The sequence below is a fragment of the Ahaetulla prasina genome, chromosome 4, assembly GCF_028640845.1.
Source record: "Ahaetulla prasina isolate Xishuangbanna chromosome 4, ASM2864084v1, whole genome shotgun sequence".
NCBI lineage: Eukaryota > Metazoa > Chordata > Lepidosauria > Squamata > Colubridae > Ahaetulla > Ahaetulla prasina.
Window position 1 is genome coordinate 2,370,001 of NC_080542.1, and position 22,500 is coordinate 2,392,500.

The window sequence follows — 22,500 nt, forward strand, 5'->3', positions numbered from 1 at the left end:
CGGTTGGCTTGAATTTTTTTTTTTTTTTTGCTTTGTGTTTCAATGGAATTTGGAAGCTGATGCTTTGAGCAAAGAGGAAGAAGGCGGCAGGCCGGGAAAATATCAGCATTTGGATATGTGGTGGTGGTGGTGGGGTTTCTTTGGAGGGTGGGGGGGGGAAAGGTAAGACATCTTTTGGTTTGGTTTGGAGCAAAGTAGAGGAGGATGAAGAAGGAGAAGTTTCTAGCCACGCGTGAAATCCTGAACCTGGCTTTTCCTTTCCCCAAACTTTTGCTAGTCTCCATTTTTCCTCCCTCTACTCAACAAAAAAAAAAGGTGGAAATATATATATATATATTTGCCAATATATATATATATATATTGGCATTGCCTTGGCTGAGACCTGCAGGGAAGGGGATGTCTACAGACACAATACAGACAGAGAGACAATTTTCTCCCTCTGTCTTCCCTCCTCTGCCTCCCAGCCTCCCCCCCCAAAAAAGAAAAAAAAATGGGGTTTCCATCCACCACGCCTTCCGCTGCTCAGTTTGGGCACCAGATTCTGGCTTGGGTTGGTCGAGTTTCCTAGATTATGCACGCGAAAGATTAGTTCTTGGACCGTATCTCAAAGTTGGCTGGCTGGCTGGCGAAAAGTGTGGGTTTGTTGGCTCTATGTGTGTGTGTATCCACCCCATCATCCTAAACTGGTTTCCTTACAAGTTTAGTCTGGAATGTCAGCAACTTTTTTGTTTGTTTGTTTGGGGTTTGCTTTGTCTTGGTTTTTTTTTTTTTTCTTCCAGTTTTGGCAACCACGGAAGAAGACCCAAAAAAATGGGAATTAAAATAAAACCGAGGTCCGTGAACCTTGCAATGAAGCTGTGGATTAATTAACTTTGCTGGGTATGGTGTACTTTTGACCGCAATGTGTCTTGTGTGGGTATTTATGGCTATTCAAAGAGAGAGAGAGGGAGAGAGAGAGGGGGGGATACACACACACACAACACACACACACAACACACACACACAACACACACACAGAAAGCATCTCAAGGTAGGGGAGTGTGTGTCTCTTGTGTGTCTCTTTTTCTGCGCGTGCATCTTCCTGAGTCTTCCCACTTTTCCGATGGGGTGGGTCTGTCTGGATTGTAATTTTTGCACTTATCTACGGGGAGTGTGTGGTCGCTGAGATGTGTGTGTGGGGGGGAGGGTTGCATGTGTGTGTGTGTGTGTCTTTGTGTGTGTGTGTTTCTCCTCCTCTCCTTGCATTCTTGCACGAATTTAAAAAAAAAAGATTGTGAAATCCGACACAATCTGGTTTTGCTCTCTCTCTCTCTCTCTCTCCTTCCCTTCCTCCCCTCCTTCCATTCAGAGCAACCAGTTGATCTCTGCAAAAGACCTTTCAAAAAGTGGATTAAGTGTAACTTCTTGCCTTGAAAAGGAGTGTGTGTTTGTGTTTGTGTGTGTGTGTGTGTGTGTTTGTGCAGCGGGGGTGGGTGGGGGGGGGAAGCCCGTGCCTGGTTCAAAGAACTTTCTTTCTTTCTCCTTCCTGATTTTGTTCAGACCTGGGGTTTCACGCCTGCCAGTCACTTTTCCAACTTTGGATAATCCTGGACACTTTTGTCTCTGTGTGTGTGTCTCTCTCTCTCACACACACACATACACACACTTACACGCTCCCCCCCCCCCCCCCCGGGAGTCCGGCCTGACTCCTCATCTGTTAACAATTGTGGCTCCAATCCCCTGCACAACTTCTGAAACTCAAGTCCTCCCTTGCACACTTTTGAGAGAAGGCAGGAGGGGAGAGGCCCAGAACCGAGTTAATTTAGAGTGATGTCATTTTTTTTTTCTTCAGGGGGAAGGGTGTCCTCCCCTCTCCCCCGGGGGGGGGGGGAAGGAAGAGCGAGGGAGAAGAATTGGGGGTCGAGGCTTTGAGAGGGGCTGTCAGAAAAACCACTCTTGCACATTAGAGGGGGGAAGGAGAGAGAGAGAGAGGAAAAAAACACCCTGTGATTCATAAGTGCTACAATTTGCGCGCTGTCGCTATGCAAGGCAACGCTTCCTAGCAACAGGAATATATATATATTAGAACTAATGAGCCCTATTTGCCTAAATCACGCTGCGTATTTTCCTCCCGCTTGACTTCTGATGTTTTTTGCTTCTATTTCCCTCCTTTTAACCCTCTCCTCCAAAGGGGAAAAATATCCACTGTTCTAGGTTTTGGGGTGTGGGGAGGTGGGGAGGAGACCCTGCCCCGTCTTGAAAAACCAGAGGAGAACAATGGGTTGAGGGCCCAGGGGAAGCCCGGCGGAAGCCAAGGGGGGAAACTGGACAGAAGAGACCTGAACGAGGGTCTCTTCTAGGATTGGGGACCCCTTTCGGGGTATCCCCCCCCTTGGTAACGGGGTACACAAGGCCGTTCCGCTTGCGTTGGGTGTTGTCCTTGTGTTGGTGTTCCTCGGTGACATCCGTAAAAACGTCAACCCTTCGGGGTTCTGTTGGAAGAGGGAGGTGTGGTTGTCCTTCTCCTCCCCTTGAAGGGGACTCTAGAGGAACAGAAGAAGAAGTGGTTTCAGAAGTTGAAAAAATTGGGGTGCCCAAGTGGAAGAGCTACACACCATCTCTTGAGGTCCACCTCAACCATCTTTGGTTGCTACAACAGGTGAAAGGCGAATCCAGACTCCGTTCCGCCCACGTTGCCTCTGAAAAGTTGAGAAAGTAGAACCTCAGGGAAGTGGGACCTGGTTGATTCGGCTTCTCCTCCTCCTCTCTCCAAGTTGGGGAAGGCACGTTCTGAAGACCTGCAGGTTGAGTTGGGCTCTCCCGACAATGTGGCCATAGTTAGGTGGCACCTGTGATGTGTTTTGGGTGTGTGTGTTGGACCCCCCTGGAAGAAGGACCTTGTAGATTTCTTCTCCTTCCTTCTTTCTCCAAGATGGCACGCTGGGGAAGGTACGTTCTGAAGATCTTCCAGTTGGGTTGTGCTCTCTGACAATGAGACAATAGTTAGGTGGCAGCTGTGATGTGTTTTGGGGTGTGTGTTGGACCCGTTGGAAGAGGGACCTTGTAGATTTCTTCTCCTTCCTTCTCTCTCCAAGATGGCACGTTTGGGAAGACATGTTCTGAAGACCTACGAGTTGGGTTTTGCTCTCTGGCAACATGGCAGTAGAGAGATGGCAGCTGTTACGTGTTTTGGGGTGTGTGTTGGACCTGTTGGAAGATGGACCTGTTTGGGGGGTGGAAGGAGGTGTTCCCCTACTTGCTGGAGAAGTAGAACTTCAGAAGATCTATCAACATGTGCTTGGGGTGAATCCTTGAAAGCGCTCTAAAAGTTGGAAGTAAGATTTTCCCCCAAACGATGATAGCCTCCACGTACGAACCTCCCGTCCTGCCCACCTAGGTTTTAATTATTCCGTCGCAAGTTCTCTCATTATTTTCTTTGACAAGGCCGTTGAATCCAGCCCGTTCTAATATGGAGATTTATTTAAATGCGATAAGTTAATGAGTCAATTAATTGGCTGACCTCCTTATTGGAAAGAGAAAACTGTCCTTCGGCGCAGAAGGTGACACCCATGCACGCGCCCAAGATGGTGGAAAGGGAGAAAAAAACAACCTACGGAATCAGTTGTGGTGATGTGGCAAAAAGCCCGTGTGTGTGTGTTTGTGTAAGGATGAGTGAGCTCAGTGTGATGTTGTTCCCCCTCGCATGAGTTGATGCCTTAGATATTCAGGATGGTTGGACTTGTTTTTCAGCATAAAAAAATGAGATGCTTGCCTAGCATAAAACATCCGATTTGCCAAGGTAGATCTTGGGAATCGAACAGGAATCGGGGACCAGACCGGCCCAAAATGCTCGAACGGTATTGGAAAAAAAATAAAAATGGTGCCACAAATATTTTTGTGTTAAAAACGGTCTGCCACAAAATTTCATGTTCAAGAAGTCTTGCCACCAATATTTTGGATTCAAAAAAAAGTCCGCCACGAATATTTTGTGTTTTAAAAAGTCCACCACCGGTAATCTCAGGTTTAAAAAAAAAGTCTTGTCCCAAATATTTTGCGTTAAAAAGTCTTCCACAAATATTTCATATTAAAAGAACTCTGCCACATATATTTCACGTTAAAAAAATTACACCGCAAATATTTCGTATTAAAAAAGAAATCCGCCACAATTTTCCTGTTAAAAAAAATCTGCCACAAATATTCTGTGTTAAAAAAAGCCTGCCACCAATATTTCATATTCAAAACATCTGCCACAAATATTTTGTGTTCAAAAAAAAAATCTTCCACAAATATTCTGTGTTAAAAGAACTCTGCCACCAATATTTCACGTTTAAAAAGCCTTCCACAAATATTTCGTATTAAAAGAACTCTGCCACAAACATTTCGTATTAAAAAAAAAATCCACCACAATTTTCATGTTAAAAAAAGTCTGCCACAAGTCTTTTGTGTTCAAAAAAGTCCGCCACAAATATTTTGCCTTGAAAAAGTGTGTCACGAATAATTTCGTGTTAAAATAAATCCACCACCAATATTTAGGGTTAAAAAAAATAAATAATCTGCCACAATTTTGTGTGTGTGTTTCGCTGGGTGACCAGAAATCTACACGCCAGCGTCCTTCACATCATTTCACAGGCCACAACGTGTGAAAATACTGTCCTTTTGGGGGGCCGGCGCATCCCTGACTCACAGGCCACGGGCGCGCACGCTTCCCAAAAAAAGGCTCCAAATATTCACTATCGCCCAGCCACATCTGGAAGTGCGGGGGGTGTTTCAGGAACAAGTGAAGATGGCAGCTCTGATTGTGCAAGGGAAGCCCCCCCCCTCCCGTGTCTCATGTGCCGCGCCTGCGCCACACGCATGAAAAAATAGGGCAGAGATTTGGCTGCACAAACACGGGTGCCATCTTGAATTTAAAAAAAAATAAAAATCAACAGATGCTCTCCTGACCCGGAATCCGTCTTCTTTCTCGACTTTGCAATTATTGCGATCTGGATTAATTCCCGCGAGAATAACACTCAGTTGAACTCTGAAATCGGTCTCGAATCGGGTGCGAAGCGAAAGGGATATCTATCTGTTTGTTCTGGTCGATGGCGGTTTGCTCTGGTTCCCGTTGGGGGGTCGAGGGAAGCTAGTCTGGCTTAATTCTCTTTTAACGTCTCAGCTCAACAAAATGAGGTGAAAATGAGGATTTATTCGCAAAGTTTGAGCTCTGGATTCTGTAAATCTAGAATCTACCATCTAGATTTCTCGGGTCGAAAAGAAGAGAGTTAAATCGGTGATACATCTGGTGGTCTCGTCACGTGACAATGGGTGCGAAGACCCCCTCCTGGTTCTCAAGCATGAAACCCACCCTCGAAAGAACCGTGATTTAAATGAACTACAGATAGTCCTCGACTTACGACTGAAATGTTTGTTGCTGAGCGAGTTTTGACCCGTTTTACAACAGTTGTCAAGGCAATCGTTGCAGTTCTTACGTTAGCGACAGGGCTGTTAAGTGAAGCTGGCTTCCCCATCGACTTGTCGGACGGTCGGAAAAACGGGTCATGTGACCCTGGAACTGTCGTAAATACGAGTCGCTTGCCAAGCGTCTGAATTTTGGTCCTTTGACCGCAGGGATGCAGCGATGGTCATAAGTGTGAGGTCCTTTTAAGGACCCCATAATCCCTTGCGGGATGGAGTCTGGCCAACTGAATGGAACTAGCCAAATATTTTACTGGCCGGATGTCCTTCCTGTCGCCAATGCGGAGTTTTGTTTAGCATATATATTCTCATTGTGCCCAAAGAGAGAAATATCTGCCTCTACCTAGGATCGAACTCACAGACTTCTGATTGTGAGCAGGAGCTCCATCTCTAAGCCCCACTCATTCGAAGTCACAATGACCCTGAAAAAAAGTTACCTATGACCGGTCTTCGCACTTACGACCGTCGCGTGATCAAAATTGGAGCGCGTAGCAACCAGCATGTCTCTTATGAGGGTCGCAGCCTTCCAGGGTCACGTGATCGCCCGTTGCGACCTCCCCAGCTGGCTTCCAACACGCTGCGTCAATGGGGGACCACGCGATTCACTTAACAACTGCAGCAATTAATCCCCCCAAAAAGTTATAAAATCAGGCGCGAGTTGCTCAAGAGCTGCAATGGAAATTCCGGTTTCAATTGCGGTCATGAGACGAGGACCAGCTGCATGGAAAACTTTCGAGAGTTTTCTTTCTTGCTTTATTGCATAAAATTTCGGGAAAAGGCCGGTTTATTTATTTATTTATTTATTTATTTATTTATTTATTTATTTATTTATTTATTATTCATACTTTTATACCGCCCTATCTCCCTAGGGACTCAGGGCGGTTTACAGCCATATAAAAAAACATATATATATATATATACAAAGTAAAACATTAATTTAAAAAAACTTATTACATAGGCCGGATATTTAAAATAGAGATATAAATAATAAAACCCCATTTAAAACCAAATTTAAAATTTAAACATTTAAAAATTTTAAAAAAAATAAAAATCTAGTCCAGTCCGGTTGGATGGCAACGCTTGGTTTAGGTCTTGGGCCGCTGGTTTTGCAAAACTCTGGTCAACCTGTTGTTTTCCCCGTGGTGTGTGACTTACAAAGCTCTGCCAGGCGCAGAATTTGAAACGGGGGTGTGTGTGTGTGTGTGTCCCTGGGTGTGTGTTAAAAATTGTGTTGCCTTTCCTTTGTCATTGTCCTCTCTCTTTCGACCGCCTCTGTTTCCAGCTGTCTTCGCTGCATCTCATTTGTGGGGAGAGACCCAAAAAGAGCCTTTCTGTTTTATGGGCGGGTGAGTCCTCCACCAGAGGTGGCACTCACCCGGTTCCTACCGGTTTGGACGAACTGATAGCGGCGACTGCCTGGATAGTAATGCCGTCTTATTTAGCCATGTTTTCGAGGCCGGGCGCATGTGCAGAAGTCGCGTGGGGTGAACCGGTGGTAAGAATATGTGGAACCCACCACTGTCCTCTACTTACAACAGTTCAGGACGTGACCGTCCAAAGTCACAAAGGGACTTACAACCATTTTCCACACAGTTAGCAGCTCTCTCCAGGGTGACGTAATCAAAATTCACACGCCTGGCAACTGGTTTGTATATTTATGACGGTCGCAACGTCCCAGGGTGGGTGGGTGGGTGGGGGCGGTGTCACGCGATCCCCTTTCGCGACCTCCTGACCAGCCAAGTCGATGGGGAAGCACGATTCACTTAATGACCGTGTTACTGACTTAACAACCGCAGAGTCCTTCCCTTGACGACGGTGGCAAGGAAGGTCGTAAAATCGGACAAACCTCACTTAACCGTCTCGCTTGGCAACAGAAATGTTGGGGTCAGTTGTCGTCGCAAATCGAGGACTACCTGTATTCATCCAAACCCCTAAAATTTGGAAATTGTTCTTTTTTACGGGGGGGAGGGGCGGTGTCTTTCTTCTGGCCTACAGCAAATCCATGACCCGAAAGGTCAGCCAAATCTTTGACCTTGAACAAGACCTGAGCAGATTTGAGGTTTAAGTGTTGGTCTTCTGAAGATGTTTGTTCTGGCCTTCTTCTTGAAGAATCAGAGAATGTTCATACATACGTTCTCCAGAATATCTTCTCAAGAACCTGATGGTTTTCCAAAGATGTTTCTGGAGCCGTTAGAAGTGACCTTCTCAAAAAAAAAATATGTTGAGATGGTTGTTGTGAAGTCCTAGTTGCTGCCATCATCTGGACCATGTTTGGTCTTCTGTGTGGACACCTCCTAACTCTGTAGACACCTCCATTATCTTTATGTAGATCACTGTTTCTCAAACTTGGGGACGTTAAGATGGGTGGATGTCAAAGTTCTGGGAGCTGAAGTCCACCCATCTTAACATCACTGAGTTTGAGGTACAGTGGTCTATGTCAGGGGTCTCCAAACTTGGCAACTTTAAGACTTGTAGACTTCAACTTCCAGAATTCATCGTACTGGTTGATGACTACACAAAAACAAGTTCTCAAGGTTACGTTCTACCTTGAAACTGGAGACTCCTGGTCTACATGAAAACAAGTTCTCAAGACAGTGTTCCACTTTGAAGCTTGGAGACCCCTGATCTTCCTGAAAACAAGTTCTCAAGATGATGTTCCACCTTGAAGTTTGGCGTCCCCTGGTCTACAAAAAAAAAAAAAAAAACTTCTCAAGACAATGTTTCACCTTGAAGTTTGGAGATCCATGGTCTTCATGAAAACAAGTTCTCAAGGTGATGTTCTACCTTGAAGTTTGGAGACCCCTAGTCTTCATGAAAACAAGTTCTCAAGGTCGTGTTCCATCTTGAAGCTTGGAGACCCTTGGTCTTCGTGAACAAGTTCTTAAGGTCATGTTCCACCTTGAAGTTTGGAGACCCTTGGTCTTCATGACAACAACTTCTGAAGATGATATTCCAAAAAAATCACCCTCTGCTTTTCTGGATCGTCCCAGATCTGTCCTGAGCGAGCAGAGGACACAGCGGCAAAGTCACCACCCAACAGCAAAGAGCAGCCACACTTGCCTAGGTGTGAAAACATTTTCTTCCTCTTCTTGAAGCACTCGCCTGTGTGATTCCTCGCAAACAGATGTCGAGGTGTCGAAGCTGTTTTGTCTTTTATCTCCTGCACGGAGAATCGTTCTTTTTCCCCCCCACCAACCCCCCCTTCGCTATCCAGCTCCGCCCGTAAGTGTGAATCCCACCTCTCGAGGGGCGTGTAACACTTCCCGAGCAAACACGCATGCACAAAATTCATAGTTACACAACGTGCTGTTCCTTTCCGGGAATCAGCAACGTTATGCTAAGTAAGTGCAAATAATAATAATAATAATAATAATAAAAAAAAAAAAATCAGGAAAACTTGCGAATCCCCAAAATTAAATTCGTGCATGCACGGAAAATAAATGAGATGGCACCAATTCTGTAGACTTGTCCGTACTGGTAGTCCTCGGCTTACGACCGCAAATGTGCCCCACGTTTCTGTTGCTAAGCGAGACGGTGGTTGCGCGGGTTTTGTCCCTTTTTTACCACTTTTTGTGTCACGGTTGCTAAGCGAATCACTCGTCGTTAAGTGAATCCGGCTTTCCTGTGGACATTGCTTGTCGGAAGGTCGCCAAAGAGGATCGCGTGACCTCCGGGCCACTGTGAGCGTCATAACCAGAGGTGCTATTTAGTTCGGGCGAACCGGTCGTAAGAATATTGGAAACCCACCGCTGGTCATAACTGTGAGTCAGCCAAGAGTCTGAATTTTTGATCATGTGATCCTGGGGATGCTGCCAGGTCGTAACTGTGAAAAACGGTCCTAAATCACATTTTTCAGTGCCATTGTCACTTCGGTCACTAAACAAACGGTCGTAAGTCGAGGACTGCCTGTATACATGACTACAAGAAGGTTGCGCCAGTTTATAGACTTACGACCACAATGGAGCCCCAAATACCTGTTGCTAAGCGAGACAGTTGTTCAGTGAACTTTGTTAAGCCCCATTTTATGACCTTTCTTGCCTCCGTTGTTCAGTGAATCTTGGCCGTTGTTAAGCGGATCATGTGGTCATTAAGTGAATCTGGCTACCCTGTTGGGACTCACGTGACCCCGGGACACCGCGACCGTCATAAATACGAGTCACAGTTGCCAAGCATGTGAATTTGGATCACGTGATCCTGGGGGAAGGCTGCATCGGTCGTAAGTGTGAAAAATGATCCCGTCACTTCAGTGCCGTTGCAACTTCGAGCCGTCACTAAATGAATGGTTGTAAGACAAGGACTGCCTGTACGTTTCAATCAGTGCCAATTTTCTTTGTTTCCGTTCTTTCCTCCATTCTCTTTTCTTCTTTAGTAAATATCTATCTATCTATCCATCTTCTATCATCTCTCTCTTCTATATCATCTATCTATATCTATCTATCTGTCTATCTATCTATCTATTTATCCATCCATCTTTTATCATCCATCCATCCATCCATCTATCCATCTTCTATCATCTCTCTCTGTCTTCTATCTATCTATCTCTATCCATCCATTTATCCATCTTCTATCATCTATCCCTTCTATATCGTATCATCTATCTATCTATCTATCTATCTATCTATCTATCTATCTATCCATCCATCTTCTATCATCTCTCTCTTCTATATCATCTATCTATATCTATCTGTCTATCTATCTATCTATTTATCCATCCATCTTTTATCATCTATCTATCCATCCATCTATCCATCCATCCATCTATCCATCTTCTATCATCTCTCTCTATCTCCTATCTAACTATCTATCTATCTATCTATCTATATCCATCCATTTATCCATCTTCTATCATCTCTCCCTTCTATATCATATCTATCTATCTATCTATCTATCTATCCATCCATCCATCCATCTATTCATCTTCTATCATGTCTCTCTCTTCTATCATCTATCTATCTATCTATCTATCTATCTATCTATCTATCTATCTATCTATCTATCTATCTATCTATCTATCTCTATCTATCTATCTATCTATCCTATCATCTAACATCTATGTAACTATCAATCATCTAGCTATCTAGCTATATGTCTGTCTGTCATCTAGCTATCATCTATGTATCTCTATATCCATCCATCCATTCATCCACCTATCCATTTATCCATCTTTTATCATCTCTCTCCCCTATATCATCTCTATCTGTCTGTCTATCTATCTATCTATCTATCCATCCATCCATCCATCCATCCATCCATCCATCCATCTATCCATTTATCCATCTTTTATCATCTCTCTCCCCTATATCATCTCTATCTATCTATCTATCTATCTATCTATCTATCTATCCATCCATCCATCCATCCATCTATCCATTTATCCATCTTTTATCATCTCTCTCCCCTATATCATCTCTATCTATCTATCTATCTATCTATCTATCTATCTATCTATCTATCTATCTATCTATCTATCTATCTATCTATCCATGTATCCATCTATCCATCTATCCATCTTCTATCATCTCTCTTTTCTATATCATCTCTCTCTCTCTCTCTCTTTTCCAAAGAGGCAGGAAAGTTTTGGTTCTCGCCCATAGAAAACCCACCAATTTCAATCCACTTAACTTTGTGCTCCACGGGAGCTTCTGACGGTATGTCATTTTTCTTCGCCTTGGCTTGTGGCCAATTGTAATTTCTCCTGATGGTGGCTTGTCTCCCCCCACACTGGTACTTCCACTCCTCTGAAGGTTTGGATGTGACAGATCCTGCCCTGGTGATACGGAGAGGTCAGATTGGATGATCTTTGCGGTCTCCAGAAGACCTATAATTATTTCATGCTATAATCTTCCTCTCAAAATCATGGTCTTTGGATGCTTTCACAGTCTCTCCTTTGCAGGAAAATCGTTGGATTCTAAAATTTGTCCTCCATAACACTTGGGGGTGGGTGGGGGAAGTGAGATCTTTTGCCCTGGCGTGAATTTTTGTTTCCTTAAATTTGTGGAATGGAAAGGAATAGGTTTTGTTTGTTAGGGTTTCCCAGTTAGCTGGGCTTTTTTTCTTAGTTGAGGTCAGAGGTCAGGGGTCCTGGGTGCAGAAGCAATCCTGGACCCTCCCAAACTTGCAAAAAGAAAAAAAAGAAAAAGAAAGAATTGCAGATCTTCTGCAGTGAGTGGAGAACAGAAGAACAGGTAGTCCTCGTCTTACGACCATAACCGAGCCCCAAATTTCCACTGCTAAGCGAGAAAGCAGTTAAGTAAATTCTGGGAGTTGAACTCCACCCTGTTTATAATCGTCAAGTTTGAAAAAAACTCTGTGGGCCTCTAACATAGGAATCTCCAACTTTTTGCCGTGTTTTCCCGAAAATAAAATCTTATGTTAATTTTTGCTCCAAAAGACGCATTAGGGCTTATTTTCTGGTTAGGTCTTATTTTGGGGGAAATACGGTACTAAATGCACCCATCTAGCTGACAGTCTTAACTGGGGCTTATTTTGGGGGTAGGGCTTATATTATGAGCATCCTGAAAAATCATACTAGGACTTATTTTACGGTTGGGTCTTATTTTCGGGGAAACAGATTAGTAGTCTAGATTGTGGGGGGGGGGAGAGAGCACTTCAGACTAAACTCCCATCCTCCACATCCAGGGGTGCTGCCCGGGGAAGGTGACGGGGGGGACGGGACTTCGAAAGTGCTGCGCAGCAACTTTCTCGGGCTGTCCACATGGCCACAATATATGCACCCTCTCGAGTCTTCTCTCCGGCTCGGCGCACCGAGACAAACGTGATTAATCGATTTAACATTTTAATCACAGGTTAAAATTGACCACCCGTCGAGTCTATTACAAATTGATTTTTTTTAAAAAAAAAATACACATACACACACAAACAAACAACAAGGCTGAAGTCGTCGACAGGCCTAATTTGCAAAGCAGGGAACGGAACCGAAACACGAGCGATTTACAAAGACACAAAGACGGTTGTAATGTTTTGCTCCGATGCGTTAAAATATTGCAATGGAAAAACATGGAGAATTGGAATGTGGGAAAACTAGATCCGTTTCTGCCCCAATCTGGGGGATGCTGGGTAGGTCCTGGGGCGGGTGGGGGGAGAAACTCCCTGTCCAAACAGTCTTGAAAAGAGACACAAGATTGGCACAAACGCATTTCCATCTTTTTCCGTCTGAGCTTCCTGAGTTTTTGGACAATTTTATCAGAATGAGTTAGAAGGGACCTTGGAGATCTTCTAGTCCTACCCCCTGCTCAAGCAGGAGACCCTATACCATTCTGGACAAATGTTGTTCAATCTCATCTTGAAAACCGCCAGTGTTGGAGCAAGCACAACTTCTGGTGGCAAGCAGTTCCACTGATTAATTGTTCTCACTGTTTGCAAGTATCTCCTTAGTTCTAAGTTGCTTTTCTCCTTGAATAATTTCCATCCATTGCTTCTTGTCCTGCCTTCTGCTAATTTGGACAACAGGTATGACTCCTTCCTTCTTCTTTGGGGTAGCCTCTCAAATATTGGAAGGTTTGATATCATGTCACCCCTAGTTCTTTTCATTAAAGTATACATACTCAATTCCAGCAACTGTTTCTTATCTATTTTAGCCTCCGGTCCCCTCATCATCTTAGTTGCTCTTCTCTGCAATCTCTCTCTCAAGTCTCAACATCTAATTTTATATCGTGGCGACCAAAATTGGATGCAGTATTCCAAGTGTGGCCTTACCAAGACTTTATAAATTGGTATTACCACTTCACGTGATAATATCCCCATTGTAGTTTGCTAATTTCCCCATTGTCTTCTAATCCCTTTCTCTGCGATCTCTCCACTCTGGAGGATAGGAGGAATAAAAGCACAGGCATGGCTGACTGGGGAATTCTGGGGTCTTACTCAGGCCTTATAAAGCAATATTAACACTTCACGTGATCTTGATTCTATCCCTCTGTTAAGGCAGCCTAGGATTGCATTGGCTTTTTTGGCTATTGCCACACGCTCCTGGCTCATACTTAAGTGGTCGTCTACTAGGACTTCAAGATCCCTCTCCACGTTAATGGCATTGAGCTACGTTTCACCTAATCTGTATATATACTCCTGTTTTTTCTTGCCTAAATGTAAAATCTTACTTTTCTCACCATTGAATTTCATTTTGTTAGAAAGGACCAAGTCCTTTCACGTCTGCCGAGATCCTTCTGGATCTTCTTGAACCTATCTTTTGGGGTGCTGGTGAGGAGGATGAGGGGGGGAGGGGAGGGAGAAGGGAAGGGTAGGGAAGGGGAGAGAAAAAAGAAAGAAGGAAAGAAAGAAAGAGAAGGAAGAAAGGAAGAAGGAAAGGAAGGAAGGAAGGAAGAAAGAAGAGAGAGGAAGAAAGGAAGAAAAGGAAGGAAGGAAGGAAGGAGAAAGAGAGAGAGAGAAAGAGAAAGAGGGAAAGAAGAAAGGAAGAAGGAAAGAAGAAGAAAGAAGGAAGAAGGAAGGAAGATGGGAAGGAGAAGAAAGGAAGGAGGGAGGAGAATAAGAAAGAGAGAAAAGAAAGAAAGAGAAGGAAGGAAGAAGGAAGAAGGAAGAAGAAAAGAGAGAGGAAGGAAGGAGAAAGAGAGAGAGAAAGAAGGAAGGAAGGAAGGAAGAAAGAGAGAGAAAGGAAGGAAGGAGAAAGAGAAAGAGATAAAGAAAGAAGAAAGGAAAGAAGAAAGAAAGAGGGAAGGAAGATGGGAAGGAGAAAAAAAGGAAGGGAGGAAGGGAGGGAGGGAGGAGAATAAGAAAGAGAGAGAAAGAAAAAGAAAGAAAGAAAGAAGGAAGGAAGGAAAGAAGAAGAAAGAGAGAGAAAGGAAGGAAGGAAGAAGAGAGAAAGAAAGAAAAAGAAAGAAAGAAAGAAAGACAGACATGGGTAGGAGAAGAAAAGGAAGGAAGGAAGGAAGGAAGGAAGGAAGGAAGGAAGGAAGGAAGGAAGGAAGGAAGGAACGGTAAACCTTTACTTTCCTCTCCATTGAATTTCCTTTTGTTAGATGGGGTCCAGGGTTCAAGTCTCAACCGGAGATCCTTCTGGATCTGGATGCCAGTTGGGCTTAGCATCCCCAAGGAACCAATTTTTTTGGAGGGGGGGGGGGAGAGCTCCTGCCATCCTATCCCCTGGTAGAGACTCGCCTCTCAGCACTTCGGAAGTCCTGCTTTCCGTTTGGAATCGGAATCGAGCTGCTGCGACAGTCGTCCTGGACTTACAACGCAGTTCGGGCCGTAAGCTAAGCAACGTGGGTGTGACAACCTCCTTTGTCCCGGTTGCTAAGCGAATCACTGCGGTTGCTAAGGGAATCACTTCAATTGAGGGTGAATCCCTGCCCATCGCTAAGCGAATCACCGGGTCGTTAAGCGAACCCAGCTTCTTCCCCCGTTAACTTTGCTTGTTGGAAACCGGCGGGAAAGGTTGCTGTGTCAGGGTTGCCCCAGATTTCCCCAGGGTCGCTAAGTGAATCACCGCAGTCCTTAAGCGAACCATGCGGTCCTTCAGCAAATCCACGGTTGGTCGGGAAAGTTGCAGACGCTTCAGCCGTCATCGATATATCCCAAATTTCAAATCAAATGTAATTTCAAATTTGATTTCAAATCAAAATCGACCGAATTTTGATCACGGGACGTTGCACGAGGCTGCTGTAACGGTCGTTAAGTGTGAAAAACGGTCCCGAGTACCCTTTTTTCCGTGCCGTCGTCACTTTGGTCGCTAAACAAACGGTCGTAAGTTCGAGGACCATCTGTAGTTCTCATTCCGGCCTGGCAGACAGACCTCTCTGGTTTTCTACGGATGGCTACGAAACCCCTTCCCACTTTTCCGTCTGCAAAGAAAATCCAATTATTTCCCTAATTTTTTTTCTCCCCTGAGTCCTTCCTTGTTTTCCGAGATCTTTCTCCGTCATTTTTTTTTTGGGGGGGGGGGGGAATCCTTCCAACTCTTTCTTTCCCCCCCCTAGAAGGACTCACAAGCAAAGGGGGTCCTTTATTTGGGGGGAGCAGATCTTTTCGTGGAAGGGGGGGGCTCACAATGCAATCCCCCCCTCTCCCCTCTTCTCCTTTTCAAGGCTCAAAATGCACAAAATTTGCAAATTGGTTTTGTCGGGTTTTTTTACCCCTTCTTTCTTTCTTTCTTTCTTTCTTTCTTTCTTTCTTTCTTTCTTTCTTTCTTTCTTTCTTTCTTTCTTTCCCTCTGGGCTCGAGGTTGATTTGTCTATTCATCTGAGTCTGGTTTTTTTTCCGCCTTTCTTTCTTGTTTTGGCTTTTAAGGCAAATGGTTGTAGTGCGTTTTTTCTTTGTTGGTTTTGTTTGTTATACATACAAACATATATATATATATATATATATATATATATATATATATATATATATATATATATATATATGTCTTTGGTTATTGGGTTTTCTCAGCGTAAAATTGGAAGTGTCTTGGCGATGTTTTGATGAAGTCTCATTCGTCATCTTCAGGCTTCAGCTTCGTGCTTCTGGGAGCAATGTGTGATTGCAGTTGTTTGCTCCCAGAAGCACTGCTCCCAGAAGCACAGGCTGAAGCCTGAAGATGACGAATGAGACTTTGTCAAACGTCGCCAAGACACTCAATTCTGTGAGCAATAACCAAAGACCTACATACAAACACCGCGAAAACCTCAGAAAACAAATATATATATATATATATTCTGAGGTTTTCACAGGTGTATGTATGTAGGTCTTTAGTTGTTCGGGTTTGTCCCATGTAAAATTGGAAGTGTCTTGGCGGCGTTTGACGAAGTCTCATTCGCCATCTTCTGAAGATGACGAATGAGACTTCGTCGAAACGTCGCCAAGACACTTCCAATTTTACGCGGGAGAAAACCCAAACAACCAAAGACCTATATCTATATATATCTATATATCTATATATATCTATATATCTATCTATATATATATATGCAGGTTTTGGTATGTTGGTCTTTTCCGTGTAAAATTGGAGAGTATTTAGGCAGCGTTTCGATGGCATCTCACTCATCATCTTCAGGCTTTGGCTAATATAAGAACAAAGCCAAAGCCTGAAGATGATGAGTGAGATCTCATCGAAACGTTGCCTAAATACTTCCAATCTTACACGGGAAAAAGACCCGAACATCCCCAAACCTGCATACATATACCCGTGAAAACCTATGAAAACTTATATATATATATATATACACATATATACGTATTTGTTTTATATATAAAAACTTACTTTGTTTTATATATACCTTACTTTGTTTTATTTGTTTTATAGATAAAACCTTACACAGAAAAAGACCTGAATATGCCAAGACTTGCCTATAAATATAAATAAATAAATATTTATTTATTTTAAAAAAGGGGGAATTTCTGGGAGATTTTTTTTTAAAGCATTTAATGGCACAGGTAGCCCGGCATCTTCCAAATAAGGGAAAAGCCATTGTGAGAAAGAGAGAGAAAGAGAGAGAGAGAAAAAAAATCTTTTGTAATAACTCTCCGGTCCTTCCATTTTTGTTTAATTCGGCTTTCGATTTAAAAAAAAAAAATAAGAGAAAAAGAAACAAAAGAGAGCTTTTTAAAAGCTCGTAATAGGAGGGTCTTTTCTGTCTCCCTCTTGGGAAGCTGGAGACCCTCTAATGGGCTTCAGGTGAGGGAACATCTGCTCGCAGGTGATACCCGAAGACGGATCCAGCTGCAAACGCCTGTAAAACCATCATCCTGTTCCCCAGCTTCAGCTGGCTTTTAAAAGCGGGTTTCCTGCCCATTTAAAAAAAACCCACATTATCATCCTCCCCTCATTCACACACAAAAGAAAGAGGAAAAAAACCCGCTAGGCATCTCTCTTACGTATATTTATATATATATATATATATTTAAAAGCCTTTTTAGATGCTTCCTTCTCTCTTCTTATAAAAGCTGTTTTTTTCTTTTCGCTCTCTCGCGTCCGAATTTGGGGCTTTTTCTCAGATCTTGGCAAAACGACGGCCGTAAATGATCTACGAAAAAATAAAATAAAAATTAAATTTTTCATGTTGTGAACAGATCGTAGAGCGGTATTATTTAGGACGAAACGATCCACGTTTTGTCTGACTTGCGTCGTTTTATTCAAATCGATAGTTTTTGTCCAAAAACGCCTCGCTTTTACTGTAAAACAAAACAAAAAAAAAGGCTTTGAAATTCCAGTTAAAATTCCAACCCGCATATAAGTAGTCCTCATCAGAACAACGGTCTGTTTAGTGACCATTCAAAGTTACAACGGCCCTGAAAAAAGGGACTTGGGGCCGTGGTTCACACTTACGACCGTTGCAACCTCCTCGTGGTCATATGATCAAAATTTGGACGTTTAGCAGCTGACTCATATTATTTACAACGGTCGCAAGTGTCCCGGGGTCGCGCGATCCCCTTTTTGCGACCTTCCGACAAGCAAAGTCAGTGGGGAATCCAGATTCACTTAACAACGGTGGCAAGGAAGGGCGCAAAATGGGGCAAAATGTGCTTAAGAGGCGTCTCACTTAACAACAGAAACATGAAGCTCATTTGTGGTCGTAAGTCAAGGACTACCTGTACGCGAGCCGGGAATGCTACAACCCGTCATAAGTAGGCGCCATTTGCCAAGCGCCTGAATCTCGCTAAGCGAGACAGTTTTTAAGTGAGTTTTGCTCCACGCTACGAACTTTCTTGACACAGTTGTTAAGTGAATCACTGCAGCCTGAATTTTGATCACGTGACCACGGGAATCCTGCAGCGGCCGTATGTAAATTCACTCCCAGAATCCCCCCCTCCAGCCAGCAACTGTGAGAGAGGTGGACTTCAACTCCCAGAATTCCCCAGCCAGCTCTTTTTTTCCTTCTTTGCCGAAGTCAAGATATATTACACTTAACTGCATACCCACCGTCTATTAAGAAAGTTACCCTACGTGGCTGGCTGGGGAATTCTGGGAGTTGAAGTCCACACGTCTTAAAGTGGCCAAGATTGGAGACCCCCGATTTAAGACTCATGGACTTCAACTCCCAGAATTCCCCAGCCAGCTCTGTTTTTTCATTTTGCTGAAGATATATTACACTTAACTGCATACCCACCATCTATTAAGAAAGTTACCCTCATTGGCTGGCTGGGAACTCGGGGAGTTGAAGTCCACACGTCTTAAAGTGGCCAAGATTGGAGACCCCCGATTTAAGACTCATGGACTTCAACTCCCAGAATTCCCCAGCCAGCTCTGTTTTTTCATTTTGCTGAAGATATATTACACTTAACTGCATACCCACCATCTATTAAGAAAGTTACCCTACGTGGCTGGCTGGGGAATTCTGGGAGTTGAAGTCCACACGTCTTAAAGTGGCCAAGATTGGAGACCCCCGATTTAAGACTCATGGACTTCAACTCCCAGAATTCCCCAGCCAGCTCTGTTTTTTCATTTTGCTGAAGATATATTACACTTAACTGCATACCCACCATCTATTAAGAAAGTTACCCTACGTGGCTGGCTGGGGAATTCTGGGAGTTGAAGTCCACACGTCTTAAAGTGGCCAAGATTGGAGACCCCCGATTTAAGACTCATGGACTTCAATTCCCAGAATTCCCCAGCCAGCTCTGTTTTTTCATTTTGCTGAAGATATATTACACTTAACTGCATACCCACCATCTATTAAGAAAGTTACCCTACGTGGCTGGCTGGGGAATTCTGGGAGTTGAAGTCCACACGTCTTAAAGTGGCCAAGATTGGAGACCCCCGATTTAAGACTCATGGACTTCAACTCCCAGAATTCCCCAGCCAGCTCTGTTTTTTCATTTTGCTGAAGATATATTACACTTAACTGCATACCCACCATCTATTAAGAAAGTTACTCGTGGCTGGCTGGGGAATTCTGGGAGTTGAAGTCCACACGTCTTAAAGTGGCCAAGATTGGAGACCCCCGATTTAAGACTCATGGACTTCAACTCCCAGAATTCCCCAGCCAGCTCTGTTTTTTCATTTTGCTGAAGATATATTACACTTAACTGCATACCCACCATCTATTAAGAAAGTTACCCTACGTAACTGGCTGGGGAATTCTGGGAGTTGACGTCTTAAAGTGGCCAACTTTGCGAAACTCCGGTCTAATTGAAAGAAGGAAAGAGTCAAGACTGTTCCTACCAATTAGACCCCCTCCAGATTCTTGGACTACCACGCCCATCTTTTCCCAGGCTGCCGGGATATGTGAATCCAAGACTAATCCAGATATTCTAATCCAGGTGTTCATTTTCTGGACCCAAGTAAAGGAGATATGGGAGTTTTTCTGCTGACTGAGCAGAGGTGGACTTAAGAAGAGTCGCTCTTTCGCCCTGAGCATTGTCCTATTTATTGCCAAAATTATCCCGGCCAAAGCAAGCCATCACCAAGAATCTACATCAGTCCAAGAAAGCGGCACAATTGACACACAAAAACACACCGACGCTCGGAAGCGCTGGACATCCAACGCAGCAGCTGAGTTTCGCGGAATATTTTGGATTTAAAACGCCGGCGGAGTAAAAGGCTGCGTAAACTTTACCTGGCCATTCCCCGGATCAATTTAAAGCCTAATCCAGCTCTGCAGGTAGTCCTCGACTTACGACACTGAGAAAAAAAAAATAACCTCATAGTTTTTCACCCTTGGGGACCGTGGGCCCCGTTTTACGACCTTTTCCCGCCACAGTTGTTAAATGAACCACTGCAGTTGTTAACATGCTGTGTTTCCCTGAAAAATAAGACCTGGTCTTATGTTAATTTTTGCTTATTTTTTGGCTTATTAGGGCTTATTAGAGCTTATTTTCCAGTTAGGTCTTATTTGGGGGGAAATACGGTACTAAACGCACCCATCTGGTTGACCATCTTAACTGGGGCTTATTTTTGGGGTAGGGCTTATATTACGAGCATCCGGAAAAATTATGGTAGGGCTGATTTTCCAGATGGGTCTTATTTTCAGGGAAACAGGGTAGTAACATGGTCATTAAGTGAATCTTGCTTCCCTGTCAGAAGGTCGCAAAAGGGGATAATGTGACCCTCCCGCTTGGACACTGCGACCGTCATAGTTATGAACCAGTTGCCGAGCGTCTGAATTTTGATCACGTGACGACATTGTTCGTAAGTGTGAAAAACGGTCCTGAGGCCCATTTTTTCCTCTCCCCCCCGCCCCGGGCTGTTGTAACTTTGAACCGTCACTAAATGAACGGTTGTAAGTCGGGGATTATCTGTACGGGGGGCGGAATTTGAACACCATACCCAGCCGACCTTGCAACCGTCATAAACACGAGTCTTGCAACGGTCGTAACTGTGAAAAACGATAAGTCGCTTTCCGGAGTGCCGTTGTAACTGCGAACGGTCGCTATATGAATTGTTGTAAGTCGAGAACTGCCAGTAATCTATTAGGCTCTGGTCTTTTTCCCGCCCCGAACTGCCTTGCTTGGGTTTTAAAATCCGTATCTGTGCAAAAGTCCAACAACGAAATGAAATGTGTTTTATTATGGTGTTGTGTTACATTCCTTAAAAAAAATGGAATTTGTCGTCTCGGTTAAAGGTAATTTTAGGGTAATTTTATGCCAAAAAAATTACTTTTCTTTCCTGTATTTAAGGAATGCATTTCGGATATGCTGTAGAGTAGAATATTATCCGTTTTTGGAAAGCTTGTAGAAACGAGAGGAACAAGCGATACGGCCGAGATTTTAAGGGTGAGGTTAAATTGTGAGTTTAATTGTACCTCGCGATCGGTGGATTTTAAATGGATTTTTCTATCTTGTGTTGGTTAATTGGAGCTTTTAATTGCCGAGTTCTTGGGGCTTTCTGAGCCTGGATATTTCCTGGCAGAGACCTGGCTGGGTCACCTTTTCAGAATTCTCTCTCTCTCTCTCTCCATATATATATATATATATATATATATATATATTTCCTGAGGTTTTCGCGGGTGTTTGTATGTAGATCTTTGGTTATTCGGGTTTTCTCCCGCGTAAAATTGGAAGTGTCTTGGCGACGTTTCGACAAAGTCTCATTCGTCATCTTCAGGCTTCAGCTTCGTGCTTCTGGGAGCAATGTGTGACTGCAGCTGTTTCTTCCTTTTTAACTGCTAGTGGGGGTTTGAACTGATTGGGTGGGAGCTTGGCTGTGCTCTGATTGGATGGGGTTTTTTTGGTGCTCTGATTGGCTGGGGGTGTATCCTCTTTGGGTGGGGGCTTGGTTGTGCTCAGATTAGTCTGAGCTGCAGGGGGATTTGAGCTGGTGAGCTGCAAAGCTGTTGTTTGGCTTCGTGTTCGTGGTCGTGCTACATCTTCATAGTGGGTGTCAGTCTGCTGCATGTATGGATTGGAGGGGTTTGAAATGGTTAATGTTGCAGCTGCGGTCTGGCTTCTGGTCCTTGGTCATGCTTCATGATCAGTGTGGGTTTGGGTCTGCTTTCTGGATGGATGTGTGGTGGTGACATCCTGTGTGGACCTCGTGGGTGTGGGTCTGGTGTCATTCCTCGTGTTAGGGACACGTTTGTCAATAAGGGCAGGTTTCCAAATGGCTGGTAACGTCGCCAAGACACTTCCAATTTTACGCGGGAGAAAACCCGAATAACCAAAGATCTACATATATATATATATATATATATATATATATATATATATATATATATATATGCGTGATCCTTGACTTACAACCACAATTGAGAGCAGAATTCCCGTGGTTAAGCAAGACGGTTGTTAAACGAATCCTGCCTGATTTTTAGGACCTTTTTATCGCCCCAAATCACTACAGATGCCAAGTGACAGAATAAAAAAGTTGGAAGGGACCTTAGAGGTCTTCTAGTCCAACCCACTCCTTCGGTGAACTCTAGAAAGTTTTCAGTATAGGTAGTTCTCACCTTGTGACCACAATAGAGGCTGGAATTGTCGAGGGAGTTGCCCCCGAATGTACGACCATTTTGAGCCACAGTTATTAAGCGAATCACTGCAGTTGTTAAGTGAATCATGTGGTCATTAAATGAATCCGGCTTCCACCATTGGCTTGTCGGAAACCGGCTGGGGAGGTCACATGACCTCAGGATGCTAGGGGCATCATAAAGACATCCTGGTTGCCAAGCACTTATGGTCATGGGG

At 43.8% G+C, this 22,500-nt stretch overlaps 1 protein-coding gene across 1 annotated transcript in view; it reads left to right on the top strand.

Moving 5' to 3' along the window:
* EFNB3 (ephrin B3) overlaps positions 1-22,500 on the top strand; it is a 70,643-nt gene that overhangs the window by 1,566 nt on the left and 46,577 nt on the right. The gene's annotated exons all lie outside the window — the stretch shown is intronic.